The sequence below is a fragment of the Xiphophorus maculatus genome, chromosome 8 (assembly GCF_002775205.1).
Source record: "Xiphophorus maculatus strain JP 163 A chromosome 8, X_maculatus-5.0-male, whole genome shotgun sequence".
In the NCBI taxonomy this organism is placed as follows: domain Eukaryota; kingdom Metazoa; phylum Chordata; class Actinopteri; order Cyprinodontiformes; family Poeciliidae; genus Xiphophorus; species Xiphophorus maculatus.
Genome location: NC_036450.1, coordinates 6384479 through 6406816, shown reverse-complemented (window position 1 = coordinate 6406816; position 22338 = coordinate 6384479). Strand labels below are relative to the sequence as shown.

General features: G+C 39.5%; 1 pseudogene; it reads right to left on the bottom strand.

Annotated features, from left to right (window-relative positions):
• Positions 1–19130: 19130 nt before the first annotated feature.
• Positions 19131–21267, bottom strand: LOC111609505 (annotated as a pseudogene).
• Positions 21268–22338: the final 1071 nt, after the last annotated feature.

Here is a 22338-nt window from a genome sequence, read left to right as displayed (position 1 = left end):
TTCCACCCAGACTCAGTGTGTGTGAGACCAGGAAGAGGAGCGCTCTGAAAGCAATAATATTTTAAGCTGAAACATCTTCACAACAGTTTTCTGTTCAAAATAACTGACTGAGTCTCTTAAACTCAGGTTGCTAACATGTTAGCTCTCTGCAGCTTCAGAGAATAAAATGAAAGAATCATTCTTGCTGAAGAAACTAGATGTGTTTGGTGGTTAAGGGAAAATATGCTTCCTGTTTCCTAACTGCTCTGTAATGACAACAGACTGCAGAGAGTCCAATGTTTGCATCGTGTTCATATCAGTTTGTAATCCGTCTTTTTATAAAGCTGTAAAACTTTAACAAAACAGCATTTAGTAGTTCTACTGCCAGATATGAGACAGAGGTCTATTTCTGCATTTAGTTTTCAGAGAATCATTTAATTCAAGGTTCAACATCTGACTGGTTCTTCTGGGTTTTATGCACAACTACATTCTTTCTGAGGTAAATGCAAACATGTCATCACATGTTTAATATGTCCATAAAGCTCTGCCTTATTCATGCATTTATAAAATATAGTAATTAAATTCAGCCCATCATGGTATTTAGGTTTTTGTTGCCTCCCTAATGTAATTGTTCCTCCCTGATGTCATCACTTGTCTCCTCTACAACAGATACTGACCTCATGTCTGTCTCCTTCAACCCTCGTCTTTGGCGCCTCCACTAAGTCACATGGTCAGAAAAGCATTATACATTAGTTGTAAAAGTTAATGATCTTAATACAGTTTTTAAGAATAATGTTTAAAAATTATTGCTTGGGATTAAGTAGCTGTTCCCTCACTTCCACCTGATATCAGACCAACCTGTTGCCTTCCTCTGTCTGTACTGATTCATCTTCTCTTCTTTCTCTCCATCCTCACTGCTGAATGACATTAATTTGTGTTAAATAGGTTTAAAAAATATAGCAGTCAAACCACATAAAAATGATCTTTAATTTAAATAATATTCTTGTTGAATAACAGCTACTGACTGGACTCTGCATCTGATCTGACTTATCAGATACATCACAGCACCACTGTAGAAATATTGAGTAAAGACATTTAAACTCAAGTGTCTCCCTGCCAAGTCCTAGAACAAGGGTCACCAACGTTTTGGAGTCTAAGGGCTTTAGTGACACTCAGGACTAATTTGTTTGATTTACACATAAACTTGTACAATTCGTCTTTAATTAAAGTATCAATAATAATAAATGTACATACTGTATGTGTGAATGATTTGCTGCCTACAGGGCAATTAAAAAGGAATGAAACAAAAACAGGGCAGTATTTTATCATTTAATATATAATTGAGCCAAAGAGCCACTTCTGTTAGCCTGTGTCTAGAGCCGCCTGTGGGCTGCAGGTCTGAGGCTTTTTGTTAGTGTCATGATTCCAGCCCTTCAGCTCTGCCTTGGCTGTGCTCATTGCTCATTGCCCTCACCTGCACTGAGCTGGTTCCTATTTAAACAGCTGCTCGTCACCAGCTCAGTGCGAGATCGTCTGTTGCCACTGTCACAGCTTTCAAGCCTTGTCTCATGTTTCAAAGCGTTTTCTGGTTTCTGATCCTGCCTGTTTTTGACCACAGATTTTTGCCTAATCCTTCTGCTGTTGAAAGTCCTGTTGCTGACCCCTGCCTGTCTCTGACCCTGCCTCCTGCCTTCTGGATTCTGGATTTTCACTGCCTGAGACCCTCCTGTGCATGACCCTGGACCATTTCACGACTCAGCCTCAGGTTGGTGGATTTTGTGCCTGTCGTCTGTTTGTCCCCTGAGACCCCCACAGATCTCCCCTTGTCCATTCACCCTCCCCTCCCCCCGCTGGACTCCTGACCCCTGTGGATTCCTCGTCCCTGACCCACTAGTGTGACCACATCCTTCTACACCATTTACTTTAGTAATAAAAGTTTTTGGTTAACCGTCCTCTTGTTGTGGCTGCGTTTTGGGTTCTGGCTGATACTGCTTTTACCATTACAGTTAGCATGTTTTCCTTCATTCTTATAGCTTGATAGGAGGTCAGGTTATCCAAACTGGCAACCCACATTAATAAAATAATAGTGAAATAATATTGACCACGAAACACTGTATTTATAAAAGATGTCAACATTTTTCCTACACAGAAAGCCCTAACAAACTAATGTAGAAAAATAAACGGTTTCTCTTCACAATATTTATTTATTTAACAATAATCTATTAGTATGATTTGTTCTTTAAATTGCCATTTATATTATGTTTTGGTCTCAGGAGATGATTGAGGGATGAAGAGACTCTGATGTCTGGTTCTGTAGGTTCTGATGGGCCTGCGGTTCCTCTCCTGATCCGTTCTGTCTGATTTCATTCAGCGCTCCGTGCGTCACTGAATGTCGCCGACACATTTTCTTTTTAAATTTCTTCTATTTAACTTCACTGACATCGTTCAGCCTGGGATGTGCGTCTTCCTCCTCACGTCTGTATTTCTGCCAGAGGTTTTGCTTCTAAGGACGGTGGAGAATCGGTGGACGTTTTAAAAAGACGCGGGTTTATAGCAGCTCACCGCGGCTGCGTCGTGTCCGTCTCTGGGTAACCATGACAACACCGTCCGGGGTCCTATTTAGCTCCCGCCACAACAATTTAGCTGACCTTAATATTTCCTGTGTTATGTTTTGGTCATTATTGTTGAGAGCTGTGTGACAGGTGGTGTGACTATCAGACATGTATAGAAATACAGAACAAATTGGTTTCAGTTCAATACGGGACGCAACAATTAACAGTCAAATACGAGACGATTCTGTAGTTTATGGGACGGATGGCAACCCTAACAAGACAACAGCCACCTGCGGGAGTCCCGAGAAGATGGCGGACAGGGCAGTCATGTTTCTCTGAGCTCCCTAAGATGTCCCGACTCTAAATTACTTTATGAAGTAAAACTACTAGTAAATATTTGTAAAAATCAGTTCTCAGCTCGAAGTATGAAGAAAAGCAATAAGTTTATGCCACCTGCAGTCAAGACTTTGTATTCTAAAAGTGATCACGATTATTCTGTGCCAATGGAATCAGCTGCAGCTGGCAAACGGGAAAGGGAAGCCAGAACCCCGACCAGAACCCTGACCAGAACCCCGACCAGCACTCCGGAAAAAAACACACACATGGAAAAAAGAACTAAAGGTTCGTCCCAGGATCAAATGAACACTGAGGCTATTTTGAGCGCTATAAGTTCCTTAGGACAGAAATTAGATGACCGCATGGAAGAAGTTGGCATGCAAATAAAGCAGCACAGTGCTATGCTAGCGGCTATTGCTAAATCGGTTCAGCTGAACTCAGAGGAGCTAAAGGATTGCAAAAAGAAAATAATAGAATTGGAGAAACAAGTGGATACACTCTCCAAAGAGAACATGCAGTTGAAAGAAGGAGTCCTGAACAGTGAAAGATATAAAAGACGGTGGAGCCTCCGCATAAAAGGAAAAAAGGAAAAGTCTGGTGAAAACATCCGAGATGAAGTTGTGGCGCTTCTGTGCAAAATGGCACCTGATTTGGCTTCAAAGATGGATGAAGAGGTTGATGTTGTCCACAGAGTGGGTCGAAAGATGCATAACAGGGACAGACAGATCATCGTTCTGTTTGTGAGACGAGCCTTGAGAGACGACATCTGGAAGAGAACTAAAACTTCTCCAGTTTGCAAAGAAGAAGGAGTTCGCTTCTCTGAAGATTTGACACCAGAAGATTGGAAAGCAAGACAAGCTATGTGGCCAAAAATTGAAAAAGCAAGAAAAGAAGGCAAAGCTGCAGGTTTCAGGGCCCGTTTGGTTTCATTGAAGGAAAACGCATCATGGATATTTCTTCAGCTGAGAACTGAGATGCACAGAAATGAATATGGAAAGGTAGAGGACAGTTCTGTTAATGGGACCTTTTACTCTCCTAAACCGTTTGTTCATGTTTTCTGCTTTTCAGTTGAAAACCTATTTTTCTTTTAACACAAGGGGACTAAAAGACTCACTTAAACGGAAAGCAGTTTTTTTGTTTTGTAAAGGACAACAAGCACACTGCACCTTTTTACAGGAAACTCATTCTGATGCATCTGACGCGAAGTTCTGGTCGCAGCAGTGGGAGATAAAATTCTCTTCAGTCATGGGACAAATGGATCGGCTGGAGTCGCCATCTGCTTTCTCAGGTGTCCCGGTAAGATTTTGAGTGAGAAAGCAGATAAGGATGGACATTGGGTAGCCTGTGTTTTAGAAGTTGATAATGTCCCAATAATTTTGTTAAACATTTATGGATATAATAATGATCAATACAACAGGAATCTGTTACATCAAATAACAAGGGTTATTGTGGAGCTCACTGCTAATTTTCCTACTGATCATATCGTAGTTGGAGGGGATTTCAACTTGGCTCCAGATGAATGTTTGGATCGATGGCCTTCACTGCTGGTAAAAGAAACTCCAAATCCTATTCTTAAAAAATTTGTTAGTAACACGAAATGAATAGACGTCTGGAGAGCGCTACACAGTGGAGTCACACAGTAGATCACGCATTGATTATTGGCTGGTATCTGCTGCAGTCCTAGAGTGTATTAAAGAAACAGAGATAGCAAACTGTCCTGTAAGTGATCACTGCATTATCAATTTAAAACTACAAAAAGTAGATAGAAGTTCTAAACTCAATAATTACTGGAAATTTAATTCAAACCTTCTTACAAACTTAGAGTTTTGTCAATTTATTAAGGAACTTATTCTAAATATATTAAGTGACAATTCTATTGAAACACCAATTCTTAAATGGGAATTCTTGAAATATAGGATTAGAAAATATTCAATTAAATTTGGTCAAGAGTTACATAGAAAAATAAAAGCAGAAGAGACAATGGTCATTAAAGATCTTATGTCACTTTACAGAAAATTAAGTTGGACTGATGAGGATAAAGAAATAATAAATAAATTGCAATCTAAATTAGATGAGATATAAATAAATAGGGCAAAAGGTGCTTATGTAAGGTCCAGAGCCAGGTGGATCGAAGAAGGAGAAAAAAATAGTGCTTTCTTTTGTAACTTAGAAAAACATAGACAGGAATATAAAGCTATTAATAGTCTTATAATTGATTAAGTTCAATGTTCTGAGAATAAGAGAATAACAGAAGAAGTGTTTAAGTTTTATAGTAATCTTTATAAATCTTCACATATAGAACAAATTACTTCATCCTTTTTTGATAAAATAAGTAATCTAGTTCCTGTTATTGATGAAAACTTCAAAGAAATTTGTGATGAAGAGCTAATAATCTCTGAATTTGACATTGCTATAAGAAATATGGCTTCTGACCAGACGGGCCAGACGGCCTCACAGCTAATCTTTATAAACATTTCTGGGAGGATTTAAAACTTTTGTTGTTTCAGGCTGTAGAAGAATGTGTTAGTAGGAAAGAACTCATGGAAACTATGAAACAAGGCATAATTAAACTAATCCCAAAACCTGGTAAAGATAAGAAAAATCACGCTTTTGAACACTGACTACAAGATCTTAACAAAAGTTTTGGCAATGAGGTTAAAAACTGGTTTACCTAAAATAATTAGTCAAACCCAATCCGGTTTTCTGAAAGGCAGATCCATCATAACAACATCCGCCTGGTTCTGGACCTTATTGATTATAGTCACTTAATAAAAGATGATGGTTTTATGTTGTTTTTAGATTTCCACAAAGCATTTGATTCTGTGGAACATCAATTTATTGTTAACACGTTGAGACATTTTGGTTTTGGAAATAGTTTTCTTCATATGATTACCATGTTAAACACCAATATCAACACTTATATATTATTATATATTAATATTAATATTAAGCTGTGTGTCTCTGTCACAGGGCACATGCCCCAGATTCACAGTAGAAAGGGGAATCGGACCAGGTTGCAGTATCTCGCCTCTCTTATTTATTTTAGTCACAGAACTACTTGCAATAACAATTAAAAACTCTAATATTGAAGGTCTGGAAATAAATAACCAGGAAATAATCATTAGCCAATTCGCAGATGATACAACCCTCTTCCTAAAAAACAAAGAACAAATTCCTTTAGCTCTAAATAAAGTTGTTCTCTCAAGCCTCAGGGCTGCAGCTAAATGTAAATAAATGTGAAATTATGAGTATCCATAATGGTGCTGATTCTTTAATTTTCAATATTCCAGTTAAAATGAAGTTAAATACTTAGGCATGTGGATTACTAGGTGTAGGGCTACCAGTGTTAGAAAAAATTTACAAGACAACATTGATAAATGTGGCAAAACCTTAAATATTTGGCTTCAAAGAGACTTGATGTTGTTTGGTAGAACTTTATTAACAAAAACTGAATCCTTATCCAGGCTGACGTATCCTGCATATTCCTTAGCCGTCCCTCCAAATATCATAAAACAGATTAACAGAATTAATTTTAACTTTCCCCCTGCCGAAAAGAACCAACATCAACACCCTGAACGACTACCGCCCAGTGGCACTCACACCGATCATCATGAAGTGCTTCGAGAGACTGGTGCGGAGTCACATCCTCGCTGGCCTGCCTGCTGAGCTGGACCCTCTCCAATTTGCCTACAAAGCAAAGAGGTCCACAGAGGATGCTGTATCCACAGCACTTCATGCTGCCCTGACCCACTTAGAGAAGCAGGGGAGCTACGTCAGAATGCTCTTTGTGGACTTCAGCTCAGCATTTAATACCATACTTCCCCAACATCTGGTGTCCAAGCTAGCAAACCTTGGGCTCCCATCAGCCACCTGCAGTTGGATCCTGGACTTCCTAACAGGTCGCTCCCAGAGGGTCAGACTGGGCCCCCACACCTCCACTGCTCTGAGCCTGAACACCGGATCGCCACAGGGTTGCGTGCTCAGCCCACTTCTCTACACCCTCTACACTCATGACTGTGTCTCCAACCACCTCAGCAACAAGATCATAAAATTTGCAGATGACACGACTGTTGTTGGTCTCATCTCAGGCGGGAAGAGGGAGCTGGAGTACAGGGATGAGGTGAAGCGGCTGTCAGAGTGGTGCAAAGTCAATATCCTGCTCCTCAACACCTCCAAAACAAAGGAGCTGGTGATCGACTTCAGGAAGAACAAAACGGACATCCAGCCTCTCACCATCAGTGGGACCTGTGTGGAGAGGGTCCCAGTGTTCAGGTTTCTGGGCATGGAGTTGGAGGACAAGCTAACCTGGAGCACCAACACCAAGGAGCTGCTGAAGAAGGCACAGCAGAGACTGTACTTTCTGAGAATACTCAAGAAGAACCGTCTCCCCTCAGACCTGCTGCAGGCCTTCTATCACTGCTCCATAGAGAGTGTGCTCACGTACGGTCTGTGTGTCTGGTACGGCAGCAGCACATCCGCAGACAAGAAGGCGCTCCAGAGGGTTGTTAGGGCAGCAGAGAGAGCCATAGGCTGCCCCCTCCCCACTATGGAACAGATTTACACTTCCAGGCTCCACAAGAAAGTTTTGGACATTTTAAATGACTCTTCACACCCTGGCCATGGTCTCTTCCAGCTGCTGCCATCAGGCAAGAGATACAGAGCAATAAAAACCAGGACAAATCACCTAAAAACAGTTTTTACCCGATGGCAATCATGGCACTAAATTCAAAGGCATAAGAACTTCTGCTCTTGACACCACTTTGTTAAAAATGTAAATTCTGTTGCGACACCTCCAGGCGCTGCAACCGTCTTCTGATGTCTATTTATTTCTCATTTTGTACTATTTATTTCTTTATCTTTGTATATTATGTATATACACATAACCTGCATCTTAACTCGAGTCGAGCAAATCTCAATCTCGTTGTAATCTGTTGATGACAATGACAAATAAATCTTATCTTATCTTTATTTGGAAAAACAAGCACCGTTACATCAGAAAAAGTGATTTGCTAAAAAAATTTGAGGAAGGTGGTATCAAGGCAATTGATTTTGAAATTATGAATGGTGCTTTAAAAATTAGATGGCTTCAGTCCTTTTTAAAAAACGGTGATCTTATTTGGTTTGTTATACCATCGTTCATATTTCAAAAAGTTGGAGGTATTGAGCTGTTATTGAAATGTGATTTTGAATTATCAAAACTCCCTACAACTCTCTAATTTCCACCAGCAGGTTTTGTTACAGTGGAAGTTAATGTTTAAATAACTTCAGCCTCATAATGTCCCACTGTGGAACAACAGAGCCATTCTATGTGTAGAAAATCTATTTTTCTAGAAGATTGGTGGAATAAACAAATCTGGTCAATTACTCATTTACTGGATGGAAATGGTGAAATTCTAAGTTTGGAGGAATTTAACAGGAAGTATGGAGCTGATTGTTCACTAACAATTTATAAGAAAGTTTTACGTCGTATCCCTGATGTCCTCATTCAGTCAGTTAAAAACAATTTACCTAATTTCTTTATTCCAAGACTCCTTAAGATTCAAATTGAGCATGTGGACATTAGAGATAATCAATATTTATATATTCCTTTATTTAACCAGGTAAACCCCGTTGAGATCTAGATCTCATTTTCAAGAGGGACCTGAGCAAAAAATTTGCAATACATAGCAACCTGGTTACAAGATAAAAACAATTAATACATATGCACAAGTATAAAACAATAAAAACAATTTAAAAACAATGACACTGTTTCATAGAATCTTGTTGTTTATCTTTAAGATCTGATCGAAATAAGTCCAGTGAAATCATTTCGGACATCTTAAGTTCAGACTGCAGCTGATTCCACGCTGTGGGGGCAAAACACTGAATGCCTGCTTCCCTTTTTCAGTTCAAAGCGTGGGACATGCAGAAGAATAATGTTATTGGAGCGAAGAGAACGAGAACTGACAGTTCTATGTAGGAGAGTGGATAAATATGCTGGGGTTAGACCGAGTAAAGATTTATACATCAGGATCATTAAATGATTGTTTCTCCGTTCACTTAAAGGAGCCAATCAGCTTTTGCGTACAAATCACAATGATGTGTCAGACGTCGACTACCGGTTATAAACCTTAAAGCGCAATGATACACAGTATTTAATGATTGAAGACATTTGGTCGAAGCATTTATATATAAAACATCTCCATAATCCAAAAGTGGCAGGAATGTCGCTGCTACCAATTTTCTTCTAGTGTAAAACAAGATCCATTTCGATAATAAAACCCAATTTTCATTTTCAATGTCCGTAGTAGATTTGCTATGTGATTTTTAAAAGAGAGTTCATTATCTAGAATAAAACCAAGATATTTATAATTACTGACAAACTCGATTTGTGCTCCTACAGCAGTGGTCAGCAATAGGGAAGTTTCTGGTATTTTTCTAGCATGTGAGAAAATCATTGCTTTTGTCTTGTCCACATTCCAAACCAACTTCAGAGTTTGTAAACGTGTTTGAACTACATTAAAAGCAGACTGCAAATACTGTATTGCCTGCGATAGTGATGCAGAATAGCAGTATATTATTAAATCGTCAGCATAAAGATGGTAAAAAGCATTTGACAGATTGTCACACAAGTTATTTATATAAGTAGAGAATAAAAGCGGACCCAGAACTGAGCCTTGAGGTACGCCATTTAAAATAGTGAGAGTAGAAGAAGTGACACCAGAGAATTGAACTCTCTGGGTTCTGTTTGACAAATAATCAGCTGCCCACATGGTAGCTTGATGTGAGAGCCCAATCCTGTGTAGAATTTCAATTAAAAGCTTGTGATTTACTGTGTCAAATGCCTTTGATAGATCAATAAACAAAGCAACACAATGTTTTTTGTTATCAAGAGCCTGGATAAGATCATTACAAACCTTTAACGTGGCAGTAACAGTGCTATGTTTTTTTCTAAAACCAGACTGAACATTTTGTAAAACACAATTAGAATCTAAAAAATTCTTCCATTGATTTGCAACTAATTTTCCAAAGATTTTTGCTACGATACATAGTTTAGAGATTGGTCTGTAATTGTTTACCTGTGATGATTCCCCACCTTTGAATAGAGGCAAAACAAATGCTGATTTCCATACACTAGGGATTTTATTAGAGATTAGACTTAGATTAAAAACATGAGATAATGGCTCTGCTATAAACTCTGCAGCCAACTTTAGAAAAAAAGGATCCAGATTATCTGGCCCCGCTGATTTTCTGGTGTCGATGTTTTTCAGTTCTCTGAGAACCTCAGCTGTACAAATAGGGGAAAAGTTAAAAATGGTGGAGTTACACTCATTATTCAAAAACAGTTCATCAGTATTTACATTTTGGCTAAATGAATTTAAATCATCAAATAGAGATCCTACAGAAATAAAATGCTCATTAAAATAATTTAAAATTTCTAATTTATCAGACACCATTTTACTTTTTTTCCAGACAAAATTTGGAAAGTCACTCAGTGGCTCAGTAGCTGGTTTAACTGATTTCCAAAATTTCTTTGGATCATTTAAATCTTTTGTCATTTCGGCAAGGAAATAGTCTGACTTAGCTTTCCTGATTAATGAGGTACATTTATTCCTCAATTTCCTAAACCAAAGCCAGCTCTCCTCAGCATGGTTTTTTCTTGCCCAGGCTGCATCTCTTTGTTTAAGCAGAGTCCCAATAGCTGGTGAAAACCAAGGATTATTTCTCCCCTTCACCCTAATTTTACGTTTAGGAGCATGTTTATTTATTAGTCTTGAAAACTCTTCATAAAAATACTGCCAGGCAGGGCCTACATTATCAAAAAGAGAAACCCTATTCCAGTTAAAAAGTAGCAAATCATGAACAAAAGCTTGTTCATTTAAGTGTTTTAGATCTCTTTTGAACAAGATACGTGGCTTGGGTTTTAGTAACTTAAGATTTCTAACTGCACCTACTGCACAATGATCACTACGGTCATTTGCAAAAACTCCTATCCCCGTATATTTATGCGGAGCGTTTGTCATAATTAAGTCTAGGAGAGATGATTTTAGAGGACATTTGTTATTAGGTCTGGTAGTTAATTAACTGGGTGATGTTTAAAGAATCACAGATAGTTTTTAAGCTATCTGAAGATGCTGTCAACCAATCTAGATTTAGATCTCCTAATAAAACAAATTCATTGTTATTTAGGTCAGCTAAATATTTGTACAAATCAGGAAGTGCATCACAGCCTGCAGAAGGTGGTCGATAACACCCTGTAACTGTGATATTCTGAGCCTTAGTGAATTCAATTTTCAAGGCTAGAAACTCAAATTGTTTTGGAACGGATAGAGAAGATAGCCGTGTGACATGAAAATTGTTTTTTACATAGATGGCAACACCGCCACCTTTCTTGAGGCGATCACAACGAAAAACATTGTAACCTTCTAAGGAAATATCTTTATTTGTAATGGATTTATTTAACCATGTTTCCGTCAAAACTAAAATATCCGTATTGGTTGTTTCAATCCAGATTTTAACCAGGTCTATCTTAGGCAATAGACTGCGAGAGTTAATATGTAATATACCAAGCCCTGATCTGGTTTTCAATTCTGCTGGTGTATCAAAATTATTGAAAATTGGACCTGGATTCGGTTGCACATTACCCGATAGAGTAAAAGTAGAATAAGTCTTTTCCATTGACCATTTACATTTGATACCAAGTCATTACTCCTGTTCTGAGCAAGATGTATAAGAGAAGATTCATTTAACATAAAACAGTTTCTTAAGACAGACAAGCACATTAGATGAACTAGGTTATCTGTTGGCATTTGATTAAAGTAGTACCAGTGAGTAATAAAATCTGAAGGGGTCCAAATTGTCTGATCGAGGGTCATGGACCAGGAATAATTCTTGAAGGAGTGGGCTGAGTTGTTATACAAGTCCACAGAAGACTTTGGCGCATTTTCAAAGGTGTAAACACCTGAGAACAATATCAGAAAGAGTCTCATTATTATACTTATCTGACCAAATGTCATGTCCTGCCTTCACTTCTTCTTAGAGTTCAGGAAATTTTACAATGTAACAAACTGAGATGGTGTTACCAAGCAGAGATGAGAGCTAGCATGTAGGGCCACTGGCTAGCAGGCAGATCCGATGGCGGCTAGCAGGCAGATCTGATGGCGGCTAGCAGGCAGATCCGATGGCGGCTGCTGGTTTAGCAGTTCAGTATCCAGTCTCAGGTTCCAGTTCAGGTGAAGAGGAAAAACCAAGCGGTGTCCTAAGATAATAAATGCAGCAACAGGTTTTTGAATCAGTATTCTATAAATATTATGTACCCAGGAAGAACAAAAAGCACAGTTCTCTTACAAAATTTTAAGAAATCTATGATCGTCAAAATTAGGACAAATTATTTGAAATTCCCAATTCCTCCTAAATATAAAGAATTACATTTTAAAATAATAAATATCATATATCCTTCAAATGAGTTCTTAAGAGAGAGATTTAAGTTTAATGTTGAGAATTGTGGTTTTTGTAAAACTCAATTGGAAACAACTAAACATTTGTTTTACGAATGTAAAGAAGTATTAAACTTATGGGATCAACTTCGAAACTTTCTGTCTTCTAAAACAATAAATGTGGATTTTATTTCCTTACAAAACATTAAATTCGGTTTATCTATCAAAGAAAAAAATGTGGAATTTTTAGTAAATGTTCTAATGATTATAACTGTCAGGTTTGACACCTATAAAAGACAAGTTGAACAAACACAGAAAAGACAAGAGAGTTAGATTCTTTTGTACTCGAGAGGAGAACGGACAGAGATGTGTTTACAGTTACAAATCTCCAACCGCTCTGAAACACATTTGTCCGCTCCTCTCTTTTTATTACTTTCAGAGTCCCTATCACAGAGAGCACTGCAACTCTAAGGGGTGGGGTCAAAGCATTTTAGTTGCAGTGCTAAATGACAACCACTAACTAAACACATGTTATCTTGCATTAAAACACAGAGTAAAAACAGAACAGGTCGTATATCTTCAAGGCGACGATTCGTCAGCTATCTAACCGTTCAAAGGAAGAAGAAGTCCTGGTGAGCAATGAACCCCGTGAGCACGGTTATCACTGCTTCTCTTCAGGGAGGCCCTCTTGTGAAGACGGAGATAAAGTAGATCAAAACATACAGAAACAGTCTTTATGTTGAGGGAAAAGAAAACAATCAAGGAACATCATATAAGTAACACTATTGTTATAAAGGAAACAACAAATATATGATAATATATACATTTCACCTAACATTCCCCCCTGTTTATCACATATTTGTTCCAATTCTCATATCCCTCCAAAGGCAGCCACTTCAAACGATTTTCACACATACACACATAATTAGGTCCTTTACAGTGCAATAAAATGTATCAAGTAAATAGTGATGGTCAGTGTTTCTCACACTACGTTACATATTGTGAGGTTGGTGTGCCTTCATTCCACGGCAGGACTTCACTTATCGCTACATATGCCTTATAAATAACCCTTAAAAATTCTTGTAATGAGTTTGTAGCCCTTCATATCTGCGAAACATCAAGAAATGAGAAAAACAAAAACAATATGCAACAAAACTACAGATAAATGTACAGATGGACTAAGTACATGATCACAACTCAAAAGGCAGAGGAAAGCGCTTTAAACTTTAGTTTTAGCTTAGAAAAGAGCATCCAAAAGTTTTGACTGTTTGTATACTTGATTGTTTCTGAGATAAGTTAGGAAACTGTCTAAAAACACAAAGAAAACCTCAAAAAAGCCATTTCTAGTAGTCATTTGTAAACATTCATAAAAACTCCTTCGCCCATCCTACAAAAAGCTTTAGCTGAGCTGAACCAGGTGTTTATGTACAGATGTGGGAACATCTGCGATAGCTGGTAGGTGCAGCCTAAAATACCTTAAACAATAATCATTACATCAGGATGAGACAGAATGGGGAAAAAAACAAAACAAAACAAAACAAAAAACCAACTAAACAATTATATAACAGAAACACTTCAAGTTGAAGCCCGAGGGTGGAAAACAGGACTTATTCAAGATCTACAAACACACGCCACACTATCTAGTTTAGAAGAGAAATATGCTACTGGTCTCATTTTATCACCATGTTGTTGAACCAGTACAGAAGTCATAAAATGACCTTTACAATCTACCATTTGAACAAAAGGTTTTTTATAGTTTGGTAGAGCCAGTGCTGTGCTTGACACAAGGGCCTGTTTTATTCTGCAAAGGGCCTCTTCTGCTTCATCAGTCCAACTCAGCAGAGGGGACATTTTAAGATCTTTTTCATACATCAATTTGCTTAAAGGAGCCACAAGTTCTGCATAATTGGGCACCCACGTCCGACAATAGTTAGTTAGTCCTAAAAAGGACATCATCTGTTTTTTGTTTGTGGTTTGGGGGCTTGGAGAATTGTTGTTTTTCTATCCTCCATTATGGTTCGTCCCCCTGCACTCAAATCATGACCCAAATATTTTACTTGTTCTTTACATATTTGGAGTTTATTTTTATTGACCTTATGACCTTCTTCAGCTAAATGTTTTAAAAGCGCTAAGGTGTCTTGCTTACAGGTTTCCATGTTTGTAGAGGCTAATAAAACATCATCTACATATGACAAAACTTGGCTCCCTCCTGGGGGTTGAAATGTTGACATACTGGCACTCATCACTTGAGAGCAGATTGTAGGGCTCTCACAGTAGCCCTGGGGCAGTCTGGTATATGTGTACCTGTTCCCTTCAAAAGTAAAAGCAAACCAAAATTGACTCTCCTTATCAACAGGTACTGAGAAAAAGGCATTGCTGATGTCTACAACAGTGAATACCTTTGCATCTGATCTAAGGGAATTCAACAATGTGTGTGGGTCAGGTACACACGGTGCCCTCTGGATTACAGCATTGTTTACTGCTTGTAAATCCTGAACCATCCGACAGAAGGGGGCTGTTTTTTGACAGGAAAAATAGGAGTGTTGACCGGAGAATTTTCACACCGTACTACGACTCCTGCCTCAATAAGGTCTTCAATTACTGGTTTTATACCCTCCTGCGCATCTTTTTTTTTTAAAGGGTACTGTTTCACCTTTGGCCTAAATTCAGTTTTAGGTCGGACTTGCACTGGCAAGGCTCCTTTCACGAGGCCCACATCTGTGGGTCCCTTGGACCATAATTTATCAGGAATGTCCTTTAAGAGAACTTCCTCTTCTTCTGTAAGAAACAGATGTCAGTGTTGTCTAGAGTGCAAACGCTGCCCCTTTTGAAACCATGCTGTCCAAAAAAGTGCTTTTCTAGTTAACCCAGTAGACGCACTAGTTGCCACATTTGCAGAAGTTGCCACCCAATCAGTGGCAGCTTCTCCTTCCTCAATGACCTTGCCCAATTTATCCCACTGCTCACTTTTATGTTTAAACAGGGACACATGTGGAGGTGTCCATGTTCTGTTCAAAAACTTTAATTCCTCTGGGAGGCTCACTGCTGCCACCGAGGTGTGTTTTGTGTCAGTGTACAGATAGGTCACTGTTATCTTGGCCGGGGTGACCTTGTTGAGCCTGGCTTCATAGTTCTTATCAGGCCCCGGAGTCGTTTTAACCCAAAGACTGATGTGAAGACTCTCAGGAGATCTTTGATCCTGCGGGGCAGAGATGGCTTTACGCCCCTCCGCCAGAAGCGTCTGTGCAATGTTGTGTGGAGGCCTGTTAGGCACATCCAATGAATAGTGATAATATGGTTCCCCATATCCCTGGACGACAAAGAAATCTTCCTTTTTTTATTTCTGACCCCTGCCTCTAAAATCTCCTCGTCCTCGTCCCCATTGATAAAAAACTTGTTCCTCATTCTGGAGGAAAACCCCTGGAACCTTTTTCTTCTGTTTTACTACCTTCTCGGCATGAATAGCATGATTAATGTATTCATCTAAGGTTCCAGTCCCCAATCCTATGTAATGTTTAGTTACCCATGATCTTATTGCGTCTTTTGACCCTGCATGTAATGCATTTTTTAACTGTTGTTTATATGGACCGTTTTCGTCATCATTTTCCACCAGTCCACTGTGCATCTTAAATGTGGTCATAATTCTTGCTCTATAATCATCAAAAGTTTCTTCCTCCTTCTGTTTGATCCTGCTTATCTCAGTGTAGTTTGCTCTGCGTTTATATTTTCTGAATTGTTCTTGCTGCCCCCTCTGCCCCTGCATTAGGATTTGCCACTTGTATCATTGGATACAGTTCAGATGTATTTGGCGGACTATCTTTCCCTACTGAAGGACAAAATGGGGGAGGGAGAGAAGGCGTGATGGAAGCAGTGGCCCCCTGCACCAAGCTCTCCCCTAATGTTCTAGACCATGCAAACTTTTCTCCTTTTGATCTAGTGATAGCTCTCCTCATATTCAGGGGGCGATGGCAAAGCTGGGTATAAACTTCTACTCTGCCCTCCCGTTTTTAACCCCTCTGCGTTTTTTGTAGAAGCACCATCTAGTTCTCCACCCCCACCCGCTGCTTGTTGCTGCGTTATCTGCCTCCTTGACCCAGTTTCATTATCCTCGTTGCTGTAGTACATCACATTCCTTTCTTTATTCTGTTCTACACTCCTTTTTTTAGATTTATTCTGCCCATTTTCTCTTTGTAGCGCTAATTCTAACCAGAAATTCACATCGTCATACCCCTGTTCGCACATTTTCTTTGGATTTGACTTTGTTTTTTGTTTGATGTTATCCTGCAGTAAAGTTAGTTTTGTGAGTTAAGACGGCCGTCAAAGTTATAGTTTATTATCCAATTATCCAAATGTTTTATTTTACCAGGATCCTGGGTTTCGACATATTTCCAGTCATTTGATGTTAAACTGTCTGTCGGCTTATTTTTACTCATCCCTTTCCCCATTTTTATGAAAATTTGGCCCAGTTTGTCGACGCCTAGGGAGTCCTAAAAACTGGGGTTCTGTTCAGTAGGCCAGCAATTGAAATAACCTGTTGAGGTAACCCACGCTTCAACTCTTTCGAGTGGGGGTTCTTACCTCTGCATCCTCAAGAGGTTTGCTGGTTACAGTCCTACTGTTTTACATGAGGTAAAATACCAAGTGGTATTTATACCTTCAATCACTCGCACAATCACACACTTTTTTTTTATTTTTTATTTTGTCGCGGAATTTAAGCGCCTGTTCTCGCAGGACTCCTCCGTCCTTTTTGCAACGGGTATTCGTCGGGCCCCGTCTCCCTTAACAGGAAGGCACCAGGCTCCGTCCACCTAATCACGGAATTTTGCGCGAGGACTCCGCCGTCCTCCACGGATTTCGTGCTCTATTTGTTACCTGTTAGAGTCTAGAATTGACAGGGTTTTCTGTGCGCGCAATGACCCTCAGTCACTCGCCACTTTTAAACAAGAATCACTCACCCCCGTTGTCTTTACCTGGAGCACCGTCAACCGTGAGATCCCAGCAGGCAGGTCGAGCTCCAGCCCTTGAACAGGATCTGATAAGTTTCCACTAGGAAACTTGCCGTGCGCACGGTCTGTACTGGGGTCGACCAGACCTGCCGGAATCCTTCTGGTATATTGGCGACCGGCAATCGAAGGACCAAGTAAATGTGAGGTTTGACACCTATTAAAGACAAGTTGAACAAACACAGAAAAGACAAGAGAGTTAGATTCTTTTGTACTCGCGAGGAGAACGGACAGAGATGTGTTTACAGTTACAAATCTCCGACCGCTCTGAAACACATTTGTCCGCTCCTCTCTTTTTATTACTTTCAGAGTCCCTATCACAGAGAGCACTGCAACTCTAAGGGGTGGGGACAAAGCATTTTAGTTGCAGTGCTAAATGACAACCACTAACTAAACACATGTTATCTTGCATTAGAACACAGAGTAAAAACAGAACAGGTCGTATATCTTCAAGGCGACGATTCGTCAGCTATCTAAACGTTCAAAGGAAGAAGAAGTCCTGGTGAGCAATGAACCCCGTGAGCACGGTTATCACTGCTTCTCTTCAGGGAGGCCCTCTTGTGAAGACGGAGATAAAGTAGATCAAAACATACAGAAACAGTCTTTATGTTGAGGGAAAAGAAAACAATCAAGGAACATCATATAAGTAACACTATTGTTATATAGGAAACAACAAATATATGATAATATATACATTTCACCTAACAATAACCAATTATTATATCGATAAATGTCGCTACACAAAATGCTCCTTCTCAATCTCTGTAAAAAATTATCTTTCCCTTTTTAAAAGATTTCTGAGAAAGATGCAGAATTTAAACGCAATTAAAATGTTTGAGTTAATGGAAGAATTTCAGTTAGGAGTCCCCTCTGATTAAGTTATTTTATTTTATTATTATTTTTATTTTTTATTATTATTATTTTATCTAATTTTATTTTATTTTTCTTTTTTTTCATTATTTTAATACTTTGTTTTAGCCTTGCATCTAATTGGTTTTGTTAACAGCAGGAGTTGTGATATTAGGTTTTTTTGTAATGTCTGTTATTGACGTGTCGTTTGAGATTATTGTTATTTTTGTATATTCAATAAAAAAAAAAGACAACAGCCACCTGCCATTTTAGGCTAGTTTAAGCTAACCTGAATATTTCCAGCCCTCCTGTTGATGCACTGACTTTACTCACCTACTGTCTTTCAACCACTTTGAAAAGCTTTCTTCATCCCTCCATCATCTTTATCCCTCCATCATCTTCATCCCTCCATCATCTTTATTCTGTTCTGGAGTTTGTTTTTCTGCCGCCCATCTTTAGCTCCTTGTTGTCGAGGGCATTACTACCATTCAAATTTAAAATAAAAAATAAAAAACACGCTTCAGCGTTTTCTCAAAGGGCTGCCTGCCCAAACTACCTGTATATGTATGGGGAGAGGCGGTGGGGTCAAAGGGCGGGGGGCGCAGAATCAATGCTGTTCCTCTATTACTGATCATTTCATGCATCCAGCTGTTAAATACAGAAAATGCCGACTAGAAAAATTTCCCACATGGTTTTTGCGCCCCCTCTAGTGCAGCGCCCCTCTGCTTACAGTGCATACCCACTTTTATCGCCACTGGTTTTATGACACGTCTCCAACCTTTCTCACAGGTTTAAAGCTCAGTTTTCCAAATGTTGACAGTGGAGGAGCTTTAACCTCCTCTTCATTACTGCTACCAGGATCTTTCTGTGGTGGTGGATCCAGAGTGTTGTTGATGAATGAAGACGAAACCAAACATCTGATCTTGTCCAGCAGCAAATAAGACACTCTGGAGGAAAAGTTTCTGCTCTATAGACGACCAAACATACAATTTATCACAATAATGATTAGAAAACTTTCAACATTTCTCTGTAATCAAGTTTCTTTATTGAAGAAGTCCAAAGAGACAGAACTACAGACATTTTTCTGATCTAAATCTAAAAATATGAGAAGAAAACAGCATCAGTTCTGATTTGATGTTTCAGGTTTTTTGGATCACAATATAGAAAACAGAAGCAAGTTCAGATCACTTTGATCTCAACTGATTTAACAACAAATAAAACATCAAAATACATGGATAAAAAAATGAAAGGAAAACCATTAGAGTCCAGAGAAGTTTAGATTTTCATGAAATATTTCTGTCATAAGAATGAAATAAATGATCAGCAGTGATTTCCTTTATGGCTCCTGTAACACAAAGAACTAAACCGGAAAAATAAAGAAGATCAGAACAGCAGAGCAGAGACATCAGAACCATGAACCCTGATCAACAATCTGAGAGGAAAGAGGAAATCTATCTGGGTTTACAGAACTCTGCTGAGGATCCAGTATTATAAATCCGAACTCCAGCCAGTAGCGGTTCAGTGAATCTGGTCTGGACTCTGTGGAGGAGAGTCATGGTTTCAGAGACGCTGTAGAAGGACAGAATACCTGCTCTGTGATCCAGGTACACTCCGACTCTGGAGGAAACTGGACCTGAGATGGCGGTTGAAATCTTGTTGTGAAAAAATATACATTTGCTTTGGTAAGAATCTAATGCCCAAGATTTATCATTATGTCCAAAAGCACATTCTTTACCCCATCCTGCTCTGCTGATACTCTTGTATGCAACTGCTACAGAAACTAACCCACTACACTCCACCTCCCAGTAACAAGGTCCAGTCAGACTCTCTCTACTCAGAACCTGCCGCCATCCAGTGAATCTGTCTGGGTGACTAGAATAAGACTGATTTCTATTCATCCATGTCACCTTCCTGTTCCCCTCTGATAGTCTCAGCCATGTGTTTGCTGTGTTTGGATCCAGAGTGATTTCACATGAATATCCTAAGAATCCAGTTCTGCTCTTTGGTTCTGGTTCTGACAGTAGAACATCCACCTCAGTGACCATCAGTGAGATGTTTGTCCATGAGTCTCTCAGGACGTCCTGTAGTTTGTCTCTGAGCTCTGACACAGCTGCTGTCACGTCCTCAAAGTGTCTCAGAGGACGGATGTTGATGCTGGATGAGTGTGTAGACTCACTGAGTGCTGGCAGTGAGGGGTAGTTGAGGAGAAACTGGTTGTGATCCTCTGTGTGTGAGAGCTGCTCCAGCTCAGCGTCTTTCCTCTTCAGCTCAGTGATCTCCTGCTCCAGCTTCTCCTGAACATCTTTGACTCGACTCACTTCAGTTTCCTGCTGGGATCTGATCTGCTGCTTCACCTCAGAGCTTCTTTTCTGGAGGAGACGGATCAGCTGGGTGAAGATCTTCTCACTGTCCTCCACTGTTTTATCAGCAGAGCGATTGATGGCCTCCACCTCCTGTTGAAGCAGCTTCACATCTTTCTCCTGGTCCTGGATTCTCTGCTGGATGTTTCCTCGTCTCTCCTCCAGCTCTCTCTGCCTCTCAGTCCTTTCTGCTGCAGCTGACACTGTTTCATGGCCTTTATGTTCATCCACAGAGCAGAGATAACAGATACACTTCTGATCAGTGCGGCAGAAGACCTCCAACAACTTATCATGCTTAGAGCAGATGTTCTCCTGGAGGTTCTTGGACGGCTCCACCAGCTTGTGTTTCTTTAAAGGAGCCACATCACGATGAGGCTGAACGTGTTTCTCACAGAAAGAGGCCAGACAGACTAACAGGACTTGATGGCTTTCAGTTTTCTTCCAGTGCAGGAATCACAGGCCACATCTTCAGGTCCAGCATAACAGTGGTCAGCAGAGCAGCTTGGAGTCCAGTCTTCTTCAGCTGCTCCACTAAAGCTGCTAGCAGGGTGTTTTTCTTCAAAACAGGCCTTGGTATGAAGGTCTCTCTGCACTCAGGGCAGCTGTGGATTCTTTTCTGATCCTCTTCATCCCAGTGACCTTTAATACAGTTCATACAGTAGCTGTGTCCACAGGGAGTAGTCACTGGATCCGTCAGTAGATCCAGACAGATTGAACAGGAGAAAGTCTCTCGGTCGAACTGACTCTGCTCCATTTCTGCTCTCAGTCACAGTGACTGTCTGCGTTCACTTCCTCGAAACAGAAACTGTTTGAACTGATTTATGTCTCATGTTTCAGTGCAGAGAGGCTGCAGCCAATCAGGTTCACCCAAAGCAGATCTTGGTTACGCCCAGCCTCACAGTTCAGATCATAAAAATAATCCTGCCAATGTTACACCTAAAGTTTTATAAGACCATGAGGTTCATCTTAGGTAAAAAGACGATAATTAATACTAATGGGCCCAACTGTTCTTAAGAAATATACTTAATAAAGTAAACATGATTGTAAACTAATATTATCAAGGAACATGATTAAATGTTACCATTTGTCTGTATAATAGCACATGGACTCCTGGATTTCCAGATTTCTTTAGATTATGTCTCTCACTGTGGACATGAACCTAAGGTGAAAATTTCAAACCCCTCCATGATTTCTAAGTGGGAGAACTTGCAAAGTCACAGGGTGTTCAAATACTTATTTTCCTCTCTGTATTCTGGAAAATTATAGCTTAAGTATGACCGTTCTTGCAGCTAAGTTTAACTGGACTGTGCAATATTTTTAAATGCAATTTTAAAATGGTGTTTTTTATTCTTTTGTGTTCTGCACATGTTCTATCAAGATTTGAGATGAATAAACGAAAACATGGCCTATTATTTATATTTAACATTTAACTGCAACATTGTTAAGAAAAGATTCAAAATGACTTGAAATGAAAAGTTTCAGACTTTTGGACTTCAAGGTTTTCCCCAGAAAACTTGCTAAGAGCTTGGGCGCTTAGCAAGTTTTTATATCAAACATCCTGGTATAAGACACTGTATAACTATTATATAGAGTTAAACCCCTTTGAGTTTTTTGATCTATAAATCAGTCTGCAGCCAGGTTGTTCTAGAGGTTAAATAGATATTATTAGGGCTTCATTAGTAAAATGGCAGCAATTTTGCTTATTTCATAACTTCATAACCTTTGACCTTCTCTCCTCTGGTCTGTTTAACAGCTACAGTCTCAGATCAGCTCAGCCCTCCAGGACTGTCAGCAGCAGAAACAGAACTTTATACCTGTTGGGGAAATATAGATTATATTTGCT